At 36.9% G+C, this 17318-nt stretch overlaps 1 long non-coding RNA gene across 1 annotated transcript in view; it reads left to right on the top strand.

Annotated features, from left to right (window-relative positions):
* Nucleotides 1-524: 524 nt before the first annotated feature.
* LOC108512777 (uncharacterized) overlaps nucleotides 525-17318 on the top strand; it is a 59098-nt gene continuing 42304 nt past the window's right edge. Inside the window, exon 1 of the long non-coding RNA XR_001880692.1 lies at nucleotides 525-1211. This is a non-coding gene — a long non-coding RNA (uncharacterized LOC108512777). The remainder of the gene's footprint in view (nucleotides 1212-17318) is intronic.

Here is a 17318-nt window from a genome sequence, read left to right as displayed (position 1 = left end):
AAAGTTATTTACATATTTTCTCAAATTATTCTCCAGAGAAGTTGTACTACTTTTCCCTCCCTTGCACACAAGAGTGTGCAAGAGCCATCAACCCTTCTCGACGTAAATATTAACATTAAAGATATTTTGGACTAATTTCATGGTGAATGTTATCTTGTTTTAATAGTACCCAAGGGTAAGTAAAAGATACTGCGTTGTGGGGAGATTGCTCTACAAAATGAACTTTTAAAAGATATTGGGGAACAGACGAAATGGCCTGGTCTGCTGAGAAACTGAAAGAAAAGGCTTGAGACCCAGAGTGAAGTGGAAGAAAAAGAAAACAGAACTTTGGGATGGAAAGGGAACGCCAGCACACCCCAGGTCTGTACCCCCGGCCTCGCAGTCCTTGGGGTCCCTGACAGGCGGTCCGGCTCAAAAGGAAGCCAAGAGCAGCCGCAGGGGGCTTCTCTTCGAGGGTTGCCCCGCGGTCTCTGGGATATGATCCCCACGCGAGTACCGACCGGGGAGTTCCCCGCCACTCGGCCCCTACAGGAGGACAAAGCAGAGGAATTTCTGATTCATGTATTTTTCCGTGGGATGCCGGAAAGGGAGTTTTGAGAGCTCCTATAACAGCTTAGCTTGGGGGCCCCTACTTAGCAACCACCCAGGTCCCGGAAGAGGGCAGCTCGGCCTGGCGCCCGCAGCCCCATCCCCTGCCCGGAGTCCCAGGGCGCGGGCGCAGCCACCAAAGCTGAAATGTGACCGCGTCCGGGTGCGTTCCTGCTCTGGGGCGCGGAGCTGCCAAGAAAGGGGCTGTGGCCTCCAGGAGGGGCCAGGAGGCAAAATGGAAGGAAGCTCTAGATCTCCGCGGCGGAAATCATTCTTACTTATGCCCTGCCAAAGAGTAGAGGGCAGCAACTGACTTGTGCTAAAGGAGGGCACGTGTGGGTCTGCCAACGTCCTGCAGGTGGGGTGAGACCCTCGCTCAGCTCGGCTATCCCTTCGCTCTCCACCCTCGGCCAGCCCCTCCTGTCCTCCATCAGGCCTAGCTGAGGATACCTCCCACGGTCAAAAGCGCGAGTTGGACCTGAGTTTGACATTCATTCCGTCTCAGGGTACAAAAGCCAAGCCTGCGGGGAAGGGGAGAAAATTTCCTACAGGGGCCTCAAAACTGCATTTCAGGAAGCCCTAGGACCCACTGATCCTGCAGCTGCACCTCTCACTCGCCCCAGGTTTGGATTAATAGTCACTTTCTGTTAAGCTGACATGCATGGAGGGCCTAGCGCGTCCTGGGTGCTGCGCTATTTAGGCTGTTGCACAGAGGAGAGGCCAACTCCAGCAAGGCTTTGTGGCTTCCCCATTCTTCCTCCTCCTGTAATCCAGACAAAACCCCACATTGTAACCAATCCGGGGGCAGTGTAGCAGTGCCAAGCAGGCAGCTCAGAGGCCAGTGGTTGGACAGGGCGTGATCAACAGGCCTTCTGATATTTTCTAACATACGTATTAACAAGGAAGAGGAAATTAAAAAACGAAGATGGACAACAGAACTTCACTCTGACTTGAGTGACTTTTATCCTCATTTGGATGATAGTTTTCAAAAGTTATTCGTGAGTGTGTATGTGCTATTCATAAGGCAATGGCTACTGACCCAGCACATATTTGCATCTATTCTTCATTATTGGCATTTCACTCCGTAAATGTCTTAGCCCAGACAATCAACAAAGCCCTAAACCAAATCCTGATTTGTAGCATTTGCTGATTTCTGTATTTAAATTACCCATCATAGCCAATTTGAAGTTACAATGTGTAGTCGTTGAAGACAGATTTGGAAAGAGTCACATTTGCACACTCTTATATATTTTTCCACCTAAAAGGTACAATAGAATTAAATAACTCTAAGAACACGGATAACAGCAAAATGTAGCAACTAATTAGGAAGCAATGAATTTTGAGTCTCCATTACTTTTCCAGTAAAATTTACCTAACAAGTGTGTTGCAAACAAGTGCATGTAATTGAATTTTAACTCAAAATTTTAGTAATTTAAACAACTGATACTTGTTAGCTGGTGTGGACTAGCTCCAGCACAAAATCCTGTCCCATAAAGAGACGTTTTACGGCTTATATTTTTAGACATATCTAAGTTTACTGGAACTCAAATACAGAACAAAATCCCACCAAAATTAACATGTACTGTCATATATAAATATATACACTTTTATATGTGTGTATATATATGTGTATACACACTTTTATACATGTATATATGTACATATACTTGATGTATATATTTTTACACATATTTTTAATATAGGTATGTATCTGTATATATACTTTTAATGAACAGTCATGTTACAGAGAGCCTACTCTGACAGAAATGTACATCTCTCAGAATCATTATCATCTGGTGCAAGTGTCAGCTAACTACTGCCAGTAGGCTAGATCTCTCTAGCTTGCCACCTGGTTTTGTACTGCCAGAGAGCTATGTACAGATTTTACACATTTACACTGTGAAGATCATTATCTTTTCCACACGAACAGTTGCTTGAAGAGTTGAGAGTATTGGCAGTAGCAACAACAGACAACTAAAGAAAAAAGCAAATATCCAATTTAACAGCAATGCTGTTATTTCCTTGAGGAGTTAATACTGAGTTTGAAGTGACTGAAGAATCATCTCCTATGAATAGTCTGAAGGGAACAACTATACGTGAGAATATGTTTAAAGAAGTTGAGAAAATATGAATTTAGTACAACCTGAAGTACAATCTGCTAAGATATCTTTCAATTGAATCTGAGACAGCATGTGGAACAGAAAAAGTCTAATTTGAAAAAATTTACAAAGCTTGTGAAAATATATGGTGTTTATCTATTTATTCATTTTATTATTCATCAGCAGTACTTTGCAGAAAATATTTTAATCTATCATTTGTTATTTAAATCAGCATTGTCATTGCTGAACTGCATTCACTCTGGCGAACAGTTCAGACAACTAGAAGTGGAAGATGAATACCCTGAGCTTGTCCCACTGCATGGCAGTTTGATGGGTTAGGACTCAATTTTTTCTTGAAATTTTTGAGCTTAAGGAAGAGATCAAAATGTTTTTCTGTATGAAAAGAATTTCCCTTGGCCTGTACTAACAACCACTGAATAACTTTGGAAATTAGCTTTTGCTGCAGACTTGATAATGTTACTTTTTTTTGTTTTGTTTTGCTTTAGATGAAGTCTCGCTCTATCACCCAGGCTGGTGTGCAGTGGCTCGATCTCAGCTCACTGCAACCTCCACCTCCTGGGTTCAAGTGATTCTCCTGCCTCAGCCTCCTGAGTAGCTGGGATTATAGGCACCACCATGCCCAGTTAATTTTTGTATTTTTAGTAGAGATGGTGTTTCACCATGTTGGTCAGGCTGGTCTCAAACTCCTGATCTCGTGATCTGCCCACCTCGGCCTCCCAAAGTGCCGGGATTACAGGCATGAGCCGCCACACCCGGCCTTGATGTTTCTTAATGAATTCAACCTGTATATATACAAGGCAAGATGGTGCTTATATGTGGAAGTTATACTGCAATATATCCTTTAGATAACGAATGTTATATAAATCTCTAGTAATGTTGAGTTGATCTATAAATTTCTTATGTTGGAAAAAGTAAAAAAAGCAAAATGAACTCCATTCCCACACTATTTGAAGCAGCTATAATTTCCCAGACCAAACTACAGCTTCAATTACATTTTTCTCATCTTTAGGCAAGGACAAAGCAGATTCCCATATCTCAGAATCTGTTTAATTTTCCAGTTGAGAAGCTGCCACGTAATTTTTCAACTGGAAATGATTACTCTGTAAAGCAATGACATAATAAAAGACAAATATCAAGAAAATAGTCTGACAGAATTCTATCTGCCTTTTAAGGGATAAATATGTACAATCGAAATTATATGCTAATGAATTCATATCAGTATTTGGCAGTTCTCTTAAATGTGAAAAGCTATTTCAAAGATGAAATCTATAAAATCTCATTTCAGATTAGCATTAACAGTTGAGCGATCATTTATGATGAACACAACTTTGAACGCTGATTACATGAAATGTTAATAAAGCAATTCTCAAATTGTACTTGATTATTACTGTTATAATTTGTGTTTCATCTAGAATAATAGCAAGAATTGTTCTTGTTACACAAGGACCTGCATATTATCTTTAGTTTTGCCTTCAGCCTGGAAACCTAAGATATGTAATATCTGGCCCCTTAAAACAATTTTGCTGATCCCTGATCTACTTGAAAACAAAATTAGTAAGTATGAATTGACCCTGTAGAATTCTTTGTGAAAACTCTCTGTTTACCTGATTGCTGCTGGTAATTATAAATAAAACATTTTACAAATTTTATAAAAAGTCTAGTATAGTAATACATGATATAGATTCAGTTTATATTTAAGTATTTGATGTTAGATATATGGCCACTTAAAATATAATGAAAGAAAACAATATTTTTGAAATAAAATATTAATTGATATAATATATATTATTATTCTTGACATATATTATACTATGCCTGTGCCATGTAGAAATATTCTGTAAGAGTAATTTCAATCTTTCTAGCTCACTTTCATCCAAAGTTTAATATATATTACTACACATCAGTAGGCCGTGTATCAAAATGCAGTATCAGTCTATAAGCAGTCATTGCATTGTGACAAATTGCTTTCATGTTCCCTGTAAAGTTTTCTTCAAGGTACATTCTTATAACAAAGCCGCTTTGGAAAGATAACCCCTGACCCAGATGAAATTAGAAATGTTTTCTCATGGAAAAAAAATCTTTCATTTTGCATTCAAAAGCTGTGCTAGTTGAGGACTTTATGATCTATATGATTGCTGTTTTTAGCAAACCAATCTATATGTCCTAGGGATTAATATATACATAGATCTTATAATTGATATTTCTCTTGGCAATAAACCACTTCTTACCCTACTCAAGAGTGGAGCAATTATTTTCTTATTTTGCTTCCTTTGTCTCTTTTGATGTGGAGTTTACCATGTGATCAACTTTTCTAAACAAATTCTAAATTTTTAATTTTGCAATGTACGTATATTTGCTTATGGAGTTTACTGGATATAGATATAAAAATACCTATCACATGACATATATTATGGACTGAAAATTCCCTGCGGTTTTGATAACAGAAATACATTACTTCCCTACTTTGTCAGTTCCACTCTTACAAATTGTATAATATTTTTCTTATGAATAGGTGTATCTACATGCTCATATTAAGTCTTTAAATTTGAAAATCAACTTTAAATTCCAGATCATTTACATAATGTTATACACATACACACAGAAACACTACAGGCAAGTCAGAAGCTCAAGGACTCAGTTGCTTTTTTAATTCATACATTCATTAAGCATATAATGAATAAATACCAAATGCACAGCACTGACCTAGATGTCAAATAATAATCATTGTACTACCTTATTCTTATTCAATAATGTACTGATTTTTATAAGTTTCATATAATGGAACCAAATGGGTTATCATTTTTAAATGAGTGCTTCAAATATCATAATTTATTTAAAACATATAATATTATTTTATTTTCCTCATACAGAATAATTATTCTGTAAAAGAATGTCACTATTTATTCTTCTTCCCCAAGTTTTACTTTTAGTTATCTTTTAAAATGAGCATGTAGAGTTGAATTTTATTCTAAAGACTAATTTCTTGAACAGGCTGTTGCTTTAAGCTTAGGTTTTACAGTATGTTTTCTTATTCTGGGAAGATAAATATATTTAATATACTTTAAATTGGATCATATTTTATGAGACCTCAAGGGATCTACTCTTATATGAACCAAACATTATTGCATAATTATTACTTCAGATATTTCAAATGATGATGACTAATTAAATATACACATAATACATTTATCAGTGAAAAAGTTGCAGTGACATTTTCTTTTCCCTTTTGAAAGTGCCTGTATTCTTTGCAGAAGAAGTTTTAAGAAGGAGCCAGTATAACAACTGAGAACATGATTTAACATTATGTTTCATAATGCAGTTGAGGTTCATGGTTAACTCGAGAAATGCCAACATCCTCCAGGTAAGCATGACTCTGAGATTCTTTAACAAGGTGATGTATAAGGTTCTATGGCAGATGTTGGTCTATCTTTGTGTATACATGTATTAATGATAAATTTATTTTATTATTGATTTAGAAAAGTGTTCTGAAGAGACCTTCATTATAAAGAAAAAACTATAAAATCCAATAACTCTTTCTCACTGAATTTACAATTTATACCACAAAATATGCTAACTTTTAGTTTTCTAGAATATCCATAGCCTTAATTCTTAAATGAGTAAAGAAAATTTAGCCATTTGGCCACTTTAACAAAAAGTTCCTGATGTGTTATTCTGAAATTATGGTCTGTAATTAAGTTTTTATTAGGAATATAACCAGTTAGTTATAGTCCATTTGGAAAACACAAACAAATGTATAAACTAACCAATAAAATAGGCAAAGATAGAGCATAAATCTTTTACATGATTTGAAAAGAACAATTTATGTATAAGTGAAAGATACTAGGCTAGTTGGTTTTGGTATTATACCCTACTAGACATTTTCCCTATCTACATTTTGTGTTATCATGCCATTTCTTTTAGAAATGACAGTGCTAGTAATTGATTTATTTAAGGTATGTATATTGGTTAAATGTATTTTTGTCAACATATGTTCATTTCCTTTCTTATTCATTTCTATTTATTTATTTACTATTTACTCATCTTTGAAATACAAAGGCCCAGGAACCATGGCTCTGTGGGAGGCAAATTCACTGTTTCTCACAAATAATTTAACAAAAATCCCAAGCAGGGTGCCCCTTCCATTCTCTCCCAACCAAAGATGAGCTTAGCATAGAAAATACGTGGGATGTGTCTGCTGTAGATGATGACATTCTGATGTTCCTGTAGTTTTGTGGTATTTGAAAGGTACTGTGATTATTTTTTCTTTAAGACATTCCTACAGAGAAGGGTAGAACGTATCTTTCTCTAAATTCTACTGGAGAGTAAATTATGCGGTAACCTCACGCAAAACTAATTCTATTAAGCAAGTCCTTGTGTTTATAAGTGAAAGAATCTCTGGTTTTCTGACTATTTGAAATGTTTGGATAGTTCAAACTCTTTGAGTTTGGCTCCTTTTCAATAGTTTTAACGAAATTTAGATAAATCAGTGCCTAATGAAAAGCTTTGTAGCATATTAATGTATACAATATAAAAAGAATTTCCTATCGTTTCCAGACAACTGCTCACAAATAACAAGCCATTCTGGGAAAATAAAGCAAAATAGAACAGCAACCGAAATAAATACCTCAAACGTAGCAAGAGCGTTAGCAGAGTTCAATATTTCTTGCTTTTTATTTTTCAGTAGAGGTCAGGGAAGTCCCTTCCCTCACCTTTTGTAAATTATGTTTTCATTTTCCCTCTATGTGGTTCTTTCCCCCACTTGATAGCGCAGTATCAGTATATCTGGGAGCCTATTAGAAATACAGCATTTCAGATGCTGCTCCAAACATATGGAATCACAATCTTTCATTGAACAAGATCCCAGAGTGATAAATATATACATTAAATTTTGAAAAAGAAGGGGTAGAGGAGGTTTGACCTACTCCCTAGTAGATCCCTACTCCCTAGGTGAGGTACCTTTAATTTCAAATTAATATTGCCCACTTGAGTTTTTCATATCTGAGGGAGCAGCTAAATGGTGAGAACATTCATACTGCAGTTCATCAACTTTAATGTGTTGACATAGATAGAACCATATACTGTTATCTCCAATTGATATAGTGAAACCCATTGGTTTCATCTACTCTGCATTGTTTAAACATTTTACAATAAGCATAGATGAAATTTATTATATAACGAAGACATTTTCACTGAAACAAGGAACTAACTTCCATTGTGCAAATTTTGAAAACAACAATAACACAAATTAAAACTTGAAGATTTTTATTGACTCAGAAATTATACCACATATCATAAGAATTCTTGTACAATTTAAAAAACAAACCAAACTTACATTGAAAATAATTTTTACATAAACATATGCCATATAACATTTTTAGAAAGAAAGAAGATTGCATCCTCTGTACCCACACATACACACATACAACATAAGCACACAAAAGTCAGTTTGAAATAACTGTTCCATCTTTAGTGGATGAAGACAAATAGGAACATTGAGCAATTTTCTACTATGCGTTCCAGTATAAAAATCAAGATATTACCAGGAGACATTATTACAATTAGCTATAACCATGTTATTTCCTAAGTATGATGATTCTAATAGATTCATTTTCCATGGTTTACTTCTTTGCTATTGCCAAAAGATTGTCCAAAGAAGAGTCATTATAGTTGAATCTGGTTAATAGCCCTTGTTTCTTTGCAAAACTGGAATTGTAAGAGCATAGATGGATATTCAACAACAAAAATAAAGAAAACCTTGATGTGGATTATGCAAAAGGCACTCAACTAAATTATTTGGGCAAGAGAGTTTATGGGAGAAAGCAAGACAAAATGAAAGTATTTTAATGTATAGTGTGTAATAGAGAATAAATCAATAATACCTTCAGTTGTTAATGCAGAATGTGTTATAGAATTATGTGGAAAGAAAGATCAAGGGAAATCTAGGGTACTAAACTATACGCAAAAACTCTTGTGTAATAATTTATTACAAGTAACTGATTTTTAATAAAGAAAAGATGATTAAGCAGAGGCATTGTTGTATTAGCTTGCTGTTAATTAGCACTCCAAATCATGGCTGAACTACTGCTTCATGATTCTGTGTCAGTAAAATTACACTCATAGGGCAGAATCCCACTGACTGGGTTAAACTCTACATATCTGGCTTGCGTAAAGGTTCTCTGCAGAGACACAAGGAGATTATTTACCCAAATTAGGTAAGAGACACACCACAGATCATCAGCTCTGTGTTTAGACATGCACAATCAAAAGAAAAACTGTGCCCAAAGCTCCCTAAATTTGTTTTATAAGTTTCCAGTATTAATACTGAATATTTCAAGCTGAATAAATTGCTTTGTCTTTAAAATTCATTTCTAAAATTTAATTACAGAAATACGGAGGGAAAGGACTTAAAAAAACTAGTTTATTTATTAATTACTCTATATTTCAGATATTCTACTAAATGCTTTGTGTCCTCCATCTCACGTAATGTTTGCAAAAAATTTGGGAGTCAACTATTATTTTCATCTTTATTTTACAAATTAGAAAAATGGAGCACTTGAAGACTAGTAGACTAATCGACCTATTTCAAAAACAAGCCAGAACTCAAATGAAACAAGATTCTATGAATACAAATTTCTTTCATGTTATATAAATAACCCAGTTAAATTATATGTGTATACTGAATTCAGAGTGTTTCCGCATCCTTTATTCTCATGAAATTTCTTATACTTTTTTTCAAAAAACATAATAAAATAATCTGCTTCCAAAATATGTATTACTTTACCTTTCTCTGTGACTATATTGATAAAGATTTGTGTGTGTGTGTGTGATGTTATTATCTGGAGAAAAGTGGTGGGCAAAAATGCCACAGTTTCACAAAGGTAAGTAAGATGAACACAGGCCACCATTAGAGGCAACTGGGGTCCCTGGTGACAATTGTGAGAACACTTTCAGAATGATAACGAAAGAAGAGTCCAGGTTGGATACTGACAGGAGAAGTTAGCAAATATAGAACATTTTTCAAGAAGCAGAGTAGCAATGGAAAGTAGACAGGTAGTAATTCAGAGAGAAGTCATAGATTAACTTCTTCTTAAAAATTAAATACAGAGACTTTAACGTGTATAAATTACAGGAAAGAATGGATTATGCAAAAGCAGGTCTGGAGATACCAAAAAGAAAATACATAATTGAAGGTTAAGGCTAGAAGCAGAGCCAAGTAAAAGGATAAAGATGAACACAACAGATACGGGTTTAGAAAGTAGCAGGTTTGTTTCTGTTTTGCTAGAAGTTTTAGAGAGAATGGTAATAAAGAAAAATATCAGAATCACTGTTTTTTGGAAATAAACCTGCAGAAAATATTGTACATGGGACCGATTTAAATGTATAAAGACATCTTAAAACTTATTGCAAAGAAAGCAACCCAATTTACAGTTTTTTAAATGGGCAAAAAATGTGAGTGACTATTTCACTGAAGAAGATACCAGGATGTCGAATAAGCACTTTACAAACTGCTTGAAATCATTAGCTGTTAGGGAAATACAATTTAAATCCATGATGAGATACCATTACATCCCTTTTTCAATGACTTCAACATAATTCTGACCATACTGAGTGCTGTGGAGGATGCAGAGCAACCGGAACTTCCGTACACTGTTGGCGCAGATGCAAAAATAGTACACCCACTTTGGAAAAGCAGTTTGGCAGCTTTTTAAACAATAAAGCTACATATTCACTGATCACATGACCCTGTGATCCCACCACTGGGAATTTATTTTAGAGAAATAAATACTTATCTTCATATAGAAGCAAATTTTATAGTAGTTTTTATAACCACCCAAAACTGAAAACAATGACAATATATTTTAACATATGAACTGAAAAACTATGCTACGTCGATGCAATGGAATATTATTTGGCAATAAAATGCTCAACCTATTGATTTATGCAACAACTTAGATGAATTTCAAGGCATCATGCTGAGTATTAAAAAGTCTCAAAAGATTATATTAATATAATCTATAATTCCTGATATGGTCTGGCTGTGTCGCCACCCAAATCTCATCTTGAATTGTAGCTCCCATAATTCCCATATGGTGTGGGAGGGACCCAGTGAGCGATAATGGAATCATTGAGGGCAGTTTCCCCCATACTGTTCTCATGGTAGTGAATAAGTCTCACAAGCTCTGATTATAAGGGGTTTCCCCTTTCATTTGGCTCTTACTCACTCTTGCCTGCCACCATGTAAAACATGCCTTTCACCTTCCACCATGATTGTGAGGCATCACCAGTCACATGGATCTGTGAGTCCATTAAACCTTTTTTTCTTTATTAATTACCCAGTCTCAGGTATGTCTTTAACAGCAGCGGGAGAATAGACTAATACAGTAAAGTGGTACCTGTAGAGTAGGGCATTGCTGTAAAGATACCCAAAAATGTGGAGGCAACTTTGGAACTGGGTAACAGACAGAGGTTAGAACAGCTTGGAAGACTCAGAAGAAGATAGGAAAATGTGGGAAAATTTGGAACTTCCTAGAGACTTTTTAAATGGCTTTGACCAAAATGCTGATAATGGACAATGGAATCCAGTCTGAGGTGGTCTCAAATGGAGATGAGGAACTTGTTGGGAACTGGAACAAAGGTGACTCTTCCTAAAACAGCAAAGAGACTGGTGGCATTTTGCTCCTGCCATAGAGATATGTGGAACTTTGAACTTGAAGGGGATGATTTTGAGTATCTGGTGGAAGAAATTTCTAAGCATTCAAGAGGTGACTTGGGTGCTGTAAAAAAGCATTCAGTTTTAAAAGGGAAACAGAGCATAAAAGTTCAGAAAATTTGCAACCTGATAATGTGATAGAAAATAAAAACCAATTTTATGAGGAGAAATTCAACTGGGCTGCAGATATTTGCATAAGTAATGAAGAACCAAATGTTAACTACCAAGACAATGAGGAAAATGTCTCCAGGGCATTTCAGAGATCTTTGTGGCAGTCCCTCCCATCACAAGTTCAGGGGCCTGGAGTGAAAAAATGGTTTCAAGAGCCAGCCCCAAGTCCCTCCTTCTGTGAACAGCCTCGGGACTTGGTACCCTGCATCTTAGCCTTGGCCAAAATGGGCCAAGGTACACCTCAAGCCATGGCTTCAGAGGGTGCAAGCTGCAAGCCCTGATGGCTTCCACATGGTATTGAGCCTGCAAGTGCACAGAAACCAGGAATTGAGATTTGGGAACCTGTGCCTAGGTTTCAGAGGATGTATGAAAATGCCTGGATATCCAGGAAAATTTTGCTGCAGGGGCAGGCCCCACATGGAGAACCTCTGCTAGGGCAGTGTAGAAGGGAAATGTGGGGTTGAAGCCCCCACAAAGAGTGCCCTCTGGGGTACTGCCTAGTGAAGTTGTGAGAAGAGCACCACCATCCTCCAGACCCCAGAATGGTAGATCCACTTACAACTTGCACCATGTTCCTGGAAAAGCTGCAGACACTCAAGGTGAAAGCAGCCAGGAGGGGTCTGTAACCTGCAAAGCCACAGGGGCGGAACTGCCCAAGACCATGGGAATCTACCTTTTGCATCAGCATGACCTGGATGGGAGATGAGACGTGAAGTCAAAGAGATCATTTTGGAGCTTTCAGACTTGACTGCCCCATTGGATATCAGACTTGTATAGGGCCTGTTGCCCCTTTGTTTTGGCTGATTCCTCCCATTTGGAATGACTGTATTTGCCCAATGTCTGTACCCTCATTGTATCTAGGAAGTAACTAACTTGCTTTTGATTTTACATGCTCTTAGCTGGAAGAGACTTACATTGTCTCAAATAAGACTTAGGACTGTAGACTTTTGAGTTAATGCTGAAATGAGGAAATACTTTGGGGGACTGCTGGGAAGGCATGATTGGTTTTGAATTGTGAGGACATGAGATTTGGGAGGGGTGGAATGATATGGTTTGGCTGTGTCCCCGCCCAATTCTCATCTTGAATTGTACCTCCCATAATTCCCACATGTTGTGGGAGGGATAATAATGGAATCAGTGAGCAATGATGGAATCATTGTGAGTAGTTTCACCCATACTGTTCTCATGGTAGTAATAAGTCTCACAAGATCTGATTACTATATAAGAGGTTTCCCCTTTTGCTTGGCTCTCATTCGCTCTGGCCTGTCACCATGTAAGATGTGCCTTTCACCTCTGCCGTGATTGTGAGACCTGCCCAGTCACATGTAATTGTGAGTCTATTAAACCTCTTTTTCTTTACAAATTACCCAGTCTAGGGTATGTCTTTATCAGCAGTGTGAGAACAGACTAATACAATTCCATTTAAATGACATTCTCAAAAAGATATAGTGATGGAGAATAGATCAATAGTTGACAGGACTTAGGGATGGGGAAGGGGTACCAATAAAGAAATAACACGAGAGTTTTTGGGGTGATGGGATTATTTTGAATCCTGACTGTAGTGGTATACTGACTATAATTGTGTGTGTGTGTGCGCACATGTGTATGTACATACACACACATATACACCACACACACACATATGCATAAAATTGTACATCCCAAAAAAGTAATTTTACAGAATTAAAAGAATATGTTTTGGGGCTAGACTGGATAAAAAAACAGAGCTAAATTGCTATGTATAATACAACAATTGGGATTTGGTAGTTATCTTCCAGCTGCATAAGTGAAACACTGGAAGACCTGAAAAGAAGATGAGAGAAGAAAGGACTGACAACAAACAAACAAACAACAACAAAAAAATAAACAAGGCAGCAATATGGGACAGGCCAGGGCCTAAGAAGAAATTTGCTCAGTGAAAATTACTTGCTGCAAGAATAACCAACATGAAACTATCAGATTGTAAATTTCTTCCTCTTTTGTTGATGATATCTCTCTTTTATTACTTATACATATTTAATGAAAATTCTGCTTTGAGCAGAAGTTTTGTGTTAGTTACTTTAATGAATATAGAAGAAATGGCCTCTGTGCACTTATGGTAGCTAGCTGCCAGAGCCATGTGCATGGAACAGCAGCTGAAGGAAATGAGACAGTGAGAGAGAATTGAGAATATAGAGTAGCAAAAAAGTCATGGAAAACAACCACTCCTCTTCCCAAAGAATCCTGCACAACACTTTGATGAATGTTGCATCTCCCATAAAATGAGCACGTCTCCATCTAGTCAAGGGAAATGTAGTCCAAAAAGGTTAGGGGATCTGGAGGCACTTGGGTTGCACATATGTAACTACAAAACCTAATTCTAATTTACTCTTTCTGAATTATGCCAATGATAATCACTGTGGACATCACACACAGTACTCTCATCATTTAAATTATTTGATGTCTAAACTCCTTTATATAGTAGAATTTTTTCCATGAAGTCAAATATATCTTATTGGGATACACATATATGTAGCTCTAATTCTAGCAATCATATTCTTTACTTTTATACACCTTTGCAACTTTCACACTTGCCATTTTATTGGAATGTTGTTTTTAACTTGATATGAAAATCCACTTCAGCATCTGATAGCAGATTAAACATAGCATCATTCCATATGTAACAGTGTGAACTCATCATGTAACGATTGTCCCTTGGTGGCTTGTGACCTCCCAGGCACCAAGGCTTCTCTAAACTAGTTAACAGCCCCAGAATGCACCAACAGCTTCTCGGCCATTCTCAGGCTGTCCTTCACAGTATCTCATTCAAAATGTGCAGAAGAAGAGGATGGTGTCATTTGCAGGCAGTTAAAACACACCAGAGAAGTACGCTGGATTCTGAAAAGCTCTATGACATGTGCCAGCACAGCCCTTTGTGTTCACTGTGACTTGAGTGAAACAGGCAGTAATATACAGCACCCTATTCTTTCTATTATCCTGGCAAAGATATAACTTGTATAAACCATTTTGGCTCTTGCTTCATTTCTATTTACTTATTTTGAAATTATATACTTCTTCTACCTTTCAGTCCCCCTTTCTTTTTATTAGGGAAACCATGCTTGCTGTCTTGTGGAATAATCTATTTGGAGATACTTATATTTGTCTGCCAGGGCTGACAAAGCAAAATACCGCAGACTGAGTGAATTAAACAATCTAAACGTTATTTTCACACAGCACTGGAGACCAGAAGTCCAAGAGCAAGGTGTCAGGCTTGTAAACTGGTGAAGGTCCTTTCCCTGGCTTACAGATCACTGTCTTCTCAATGCATCCTCATATGGCCTTTCCTCTGTATGCTCATGACTGGTGTGGTGGGGGAAAGGAGACAGCAGGAATTCTGGGTATCTCTTCCAATTCTTATAAGGACATCAGTCCTATCTGATCAAGGATCAACTCTTACAACCTCATTAACCTTCATTGCTTCATTAAAGACCCTATATTGAAATATAGGACAGTCACATTGCGGGTTAAGGCTTCAACATATGAACTGGGGGGACACAGTCCTTCCATAATGCTTGGGTTCTGTTGAATCCTTTCTTTAATGCTTCATTTCTTAACTCTATGAAGAAATTTGCACAAAGGCAGAAATACACTTTCTGAAGAACTCACTTGAACCTTTACATGACAATTTATTTTATTGAAAATGTGTCTCTATTTCTTTTCTTCAGCATAATTATGTCCAGAAGGAACCTTGGATCTCCACCCATTGATTAGGGCTGCTCTGGGAGGTAATCATAGCTCTCTGAGTTTCCCAACGGAATCACATTGCTCTTCATTGTCTCAGATTCAAAATCAATAAAATGGCAAGAGAAATGTGCACCATTTATTTCTGTCACATGAAGAATGATATGAGAAAGGGTATGTTTAGTGATGTGATTGAGGGTTCCGGCCACACAGCAAACACTGAGACAAGTAAACTATGAAAGAAAAGGAAAATCTATACTTCAAGGCAAAAAAAAAAAAAAAAAGAAAGAAAAGAAAAGAAGGAAAGAAATCCTGATGTATGGGTTAACTAATTAGTTGAAAATACTGTAACAGCTCATTGGGCAATTTTGTAATCAAATGAGCCCAAGGGATGAATATGATCAAGTTTATAACAGTTCATTTTCTTTGAATGCAGCTGTATACAGTGCCTCAGGAGATTCTAGAAGCAATGAAACTACAGTGGCTCTTTTGATTGATAACATATTCAATCCCTAAAATCCATGAATAGAAAAGCATACGGTTATGCCTTGAAGGGTAGCCATGGACACTATGGAGCCTCTTCTGGAGAGAGAGTGAAGTAGCTGAAAGCTGCTGTAAATGGAAATCTCAATTGTGTTGCTTTCTTAAAGATGGTCTTTTAAAAGGTGTTTTTTTAAATATTTTTTCATTTTGTTTTCTCAGTATCTAAGTTCATAGGGTTAAACTATGTTGTGATTGCTGTAATTGTAATTTCTCTCCCAGTGATTTTATAGCCAACAAGGGAACATCAGCGCCCACTGATTCTTTGTGGGAAATAATCTATTTAAAGATATTTGCTTCAGCGGAATGTTTTTAATGCTTCACTCCATTATTTTATTATGGAGAAATCTGCATGGAGGCAGAATTGGAGCTTTGAAATAATTCATATATCTCTATAGTTATTATTTCCTGGAAGTGATAAGCCTCTGTTGATAGCAGCCCACATGGGTGCTAGGGAAGCAATCATAATTTAAAACATAATGGGAATTCAGAGTTGTAGGACATCTGCAAACATCAAGGACTCTTGTTAAGGGGCTAATATCACACTCATCGTATGGCTTCTTTCTTTCTTTTTTTTAATTTTTAAATTATTATTATTATTATTATTATTATTATTATTATCATTATTATTATTATTATTTTGGAGACAAATCTTGCTCTTTCACCCAGGCCAGAGTGCAATGGCACCATCTCAGCTCACTTCCCCCTCCTGGGTCAAGTGTTTCTCATGTTTCAGCCTCCCAAGTAGCTGGGATTACAGGCACATGCCACCACATGCCTGACTACGTGTTTGTATATATAGTAGAGACAGAGTTTCACCATATTGGTCAGGCTGGTGTCAAACTCCTGGCCTCAGGTGATCAGCCCACCTTGACTTCCAAAAGTGCTGCGATTACAGGCGTGGGCCACCACGCCCAGCGTGTATGACTTCTTTCTTAGAGTTGTCTCTCTCTCGGTAATTCCTGGGTTATCAAACATATATATTTAGCCAACCCTTTGAGTGGCACACAGACATAGTCTGGTTCAGCTATTTAAACACTGATTGATATAATATATTTTGGTAAGATACAAAACATCTAACATTGCCTAACAATCTCTTTCCTTTCAATTGGTGGAAATTTACATTAAAAGAATATAGTAAAGAAGGGAAGTAAGTAGTATGATTTTGCTAAGCAATGTCTGAAATATATAGTAAATGCGAATTTCCTTTTCTTCCATCCTTTCTTTCTAAAGCCAAATGTGCTCTCACTTAGGGCTGCAGTTTTCCAGGCTTGAGGGTGGGGCCTTTGCTGCGGAATCACCCTCTTCTTCCCAATATTTCCCTGTCTCTTGTTCATATCATCAGTATTCCTTTATCCATAAAAAGGATAGTTCTCAGATTACCCCATCATGGCATTTCTAAATACTGTTTGGAGACACTACTACAAAATATTTTTTTTTTTCACACAACATTTCAATTTAAGTCAGTT

Source organism: Rhinopithecus bieti, unplaced genomic scaffold, assembly GCF_001698545.2.
Source record: "Rhinopithecus bieti isolate Rb0 unplaced genomic scaffold, ASM169854v2 scaffold_29976, whole genome shotgun sequence".
Lineage (NCBI taxonomy): Eukaryota > Metazoa > Chordata > Mammalia > Primates > Cercopithecidae > Rhinopithecus > Rhinopithecus bieti.
The sequence above is the reverse complement of the archived record's forward strand: the minus strand, read 5'-3'. Positions and strand labels throughout refer to the sequence as shown.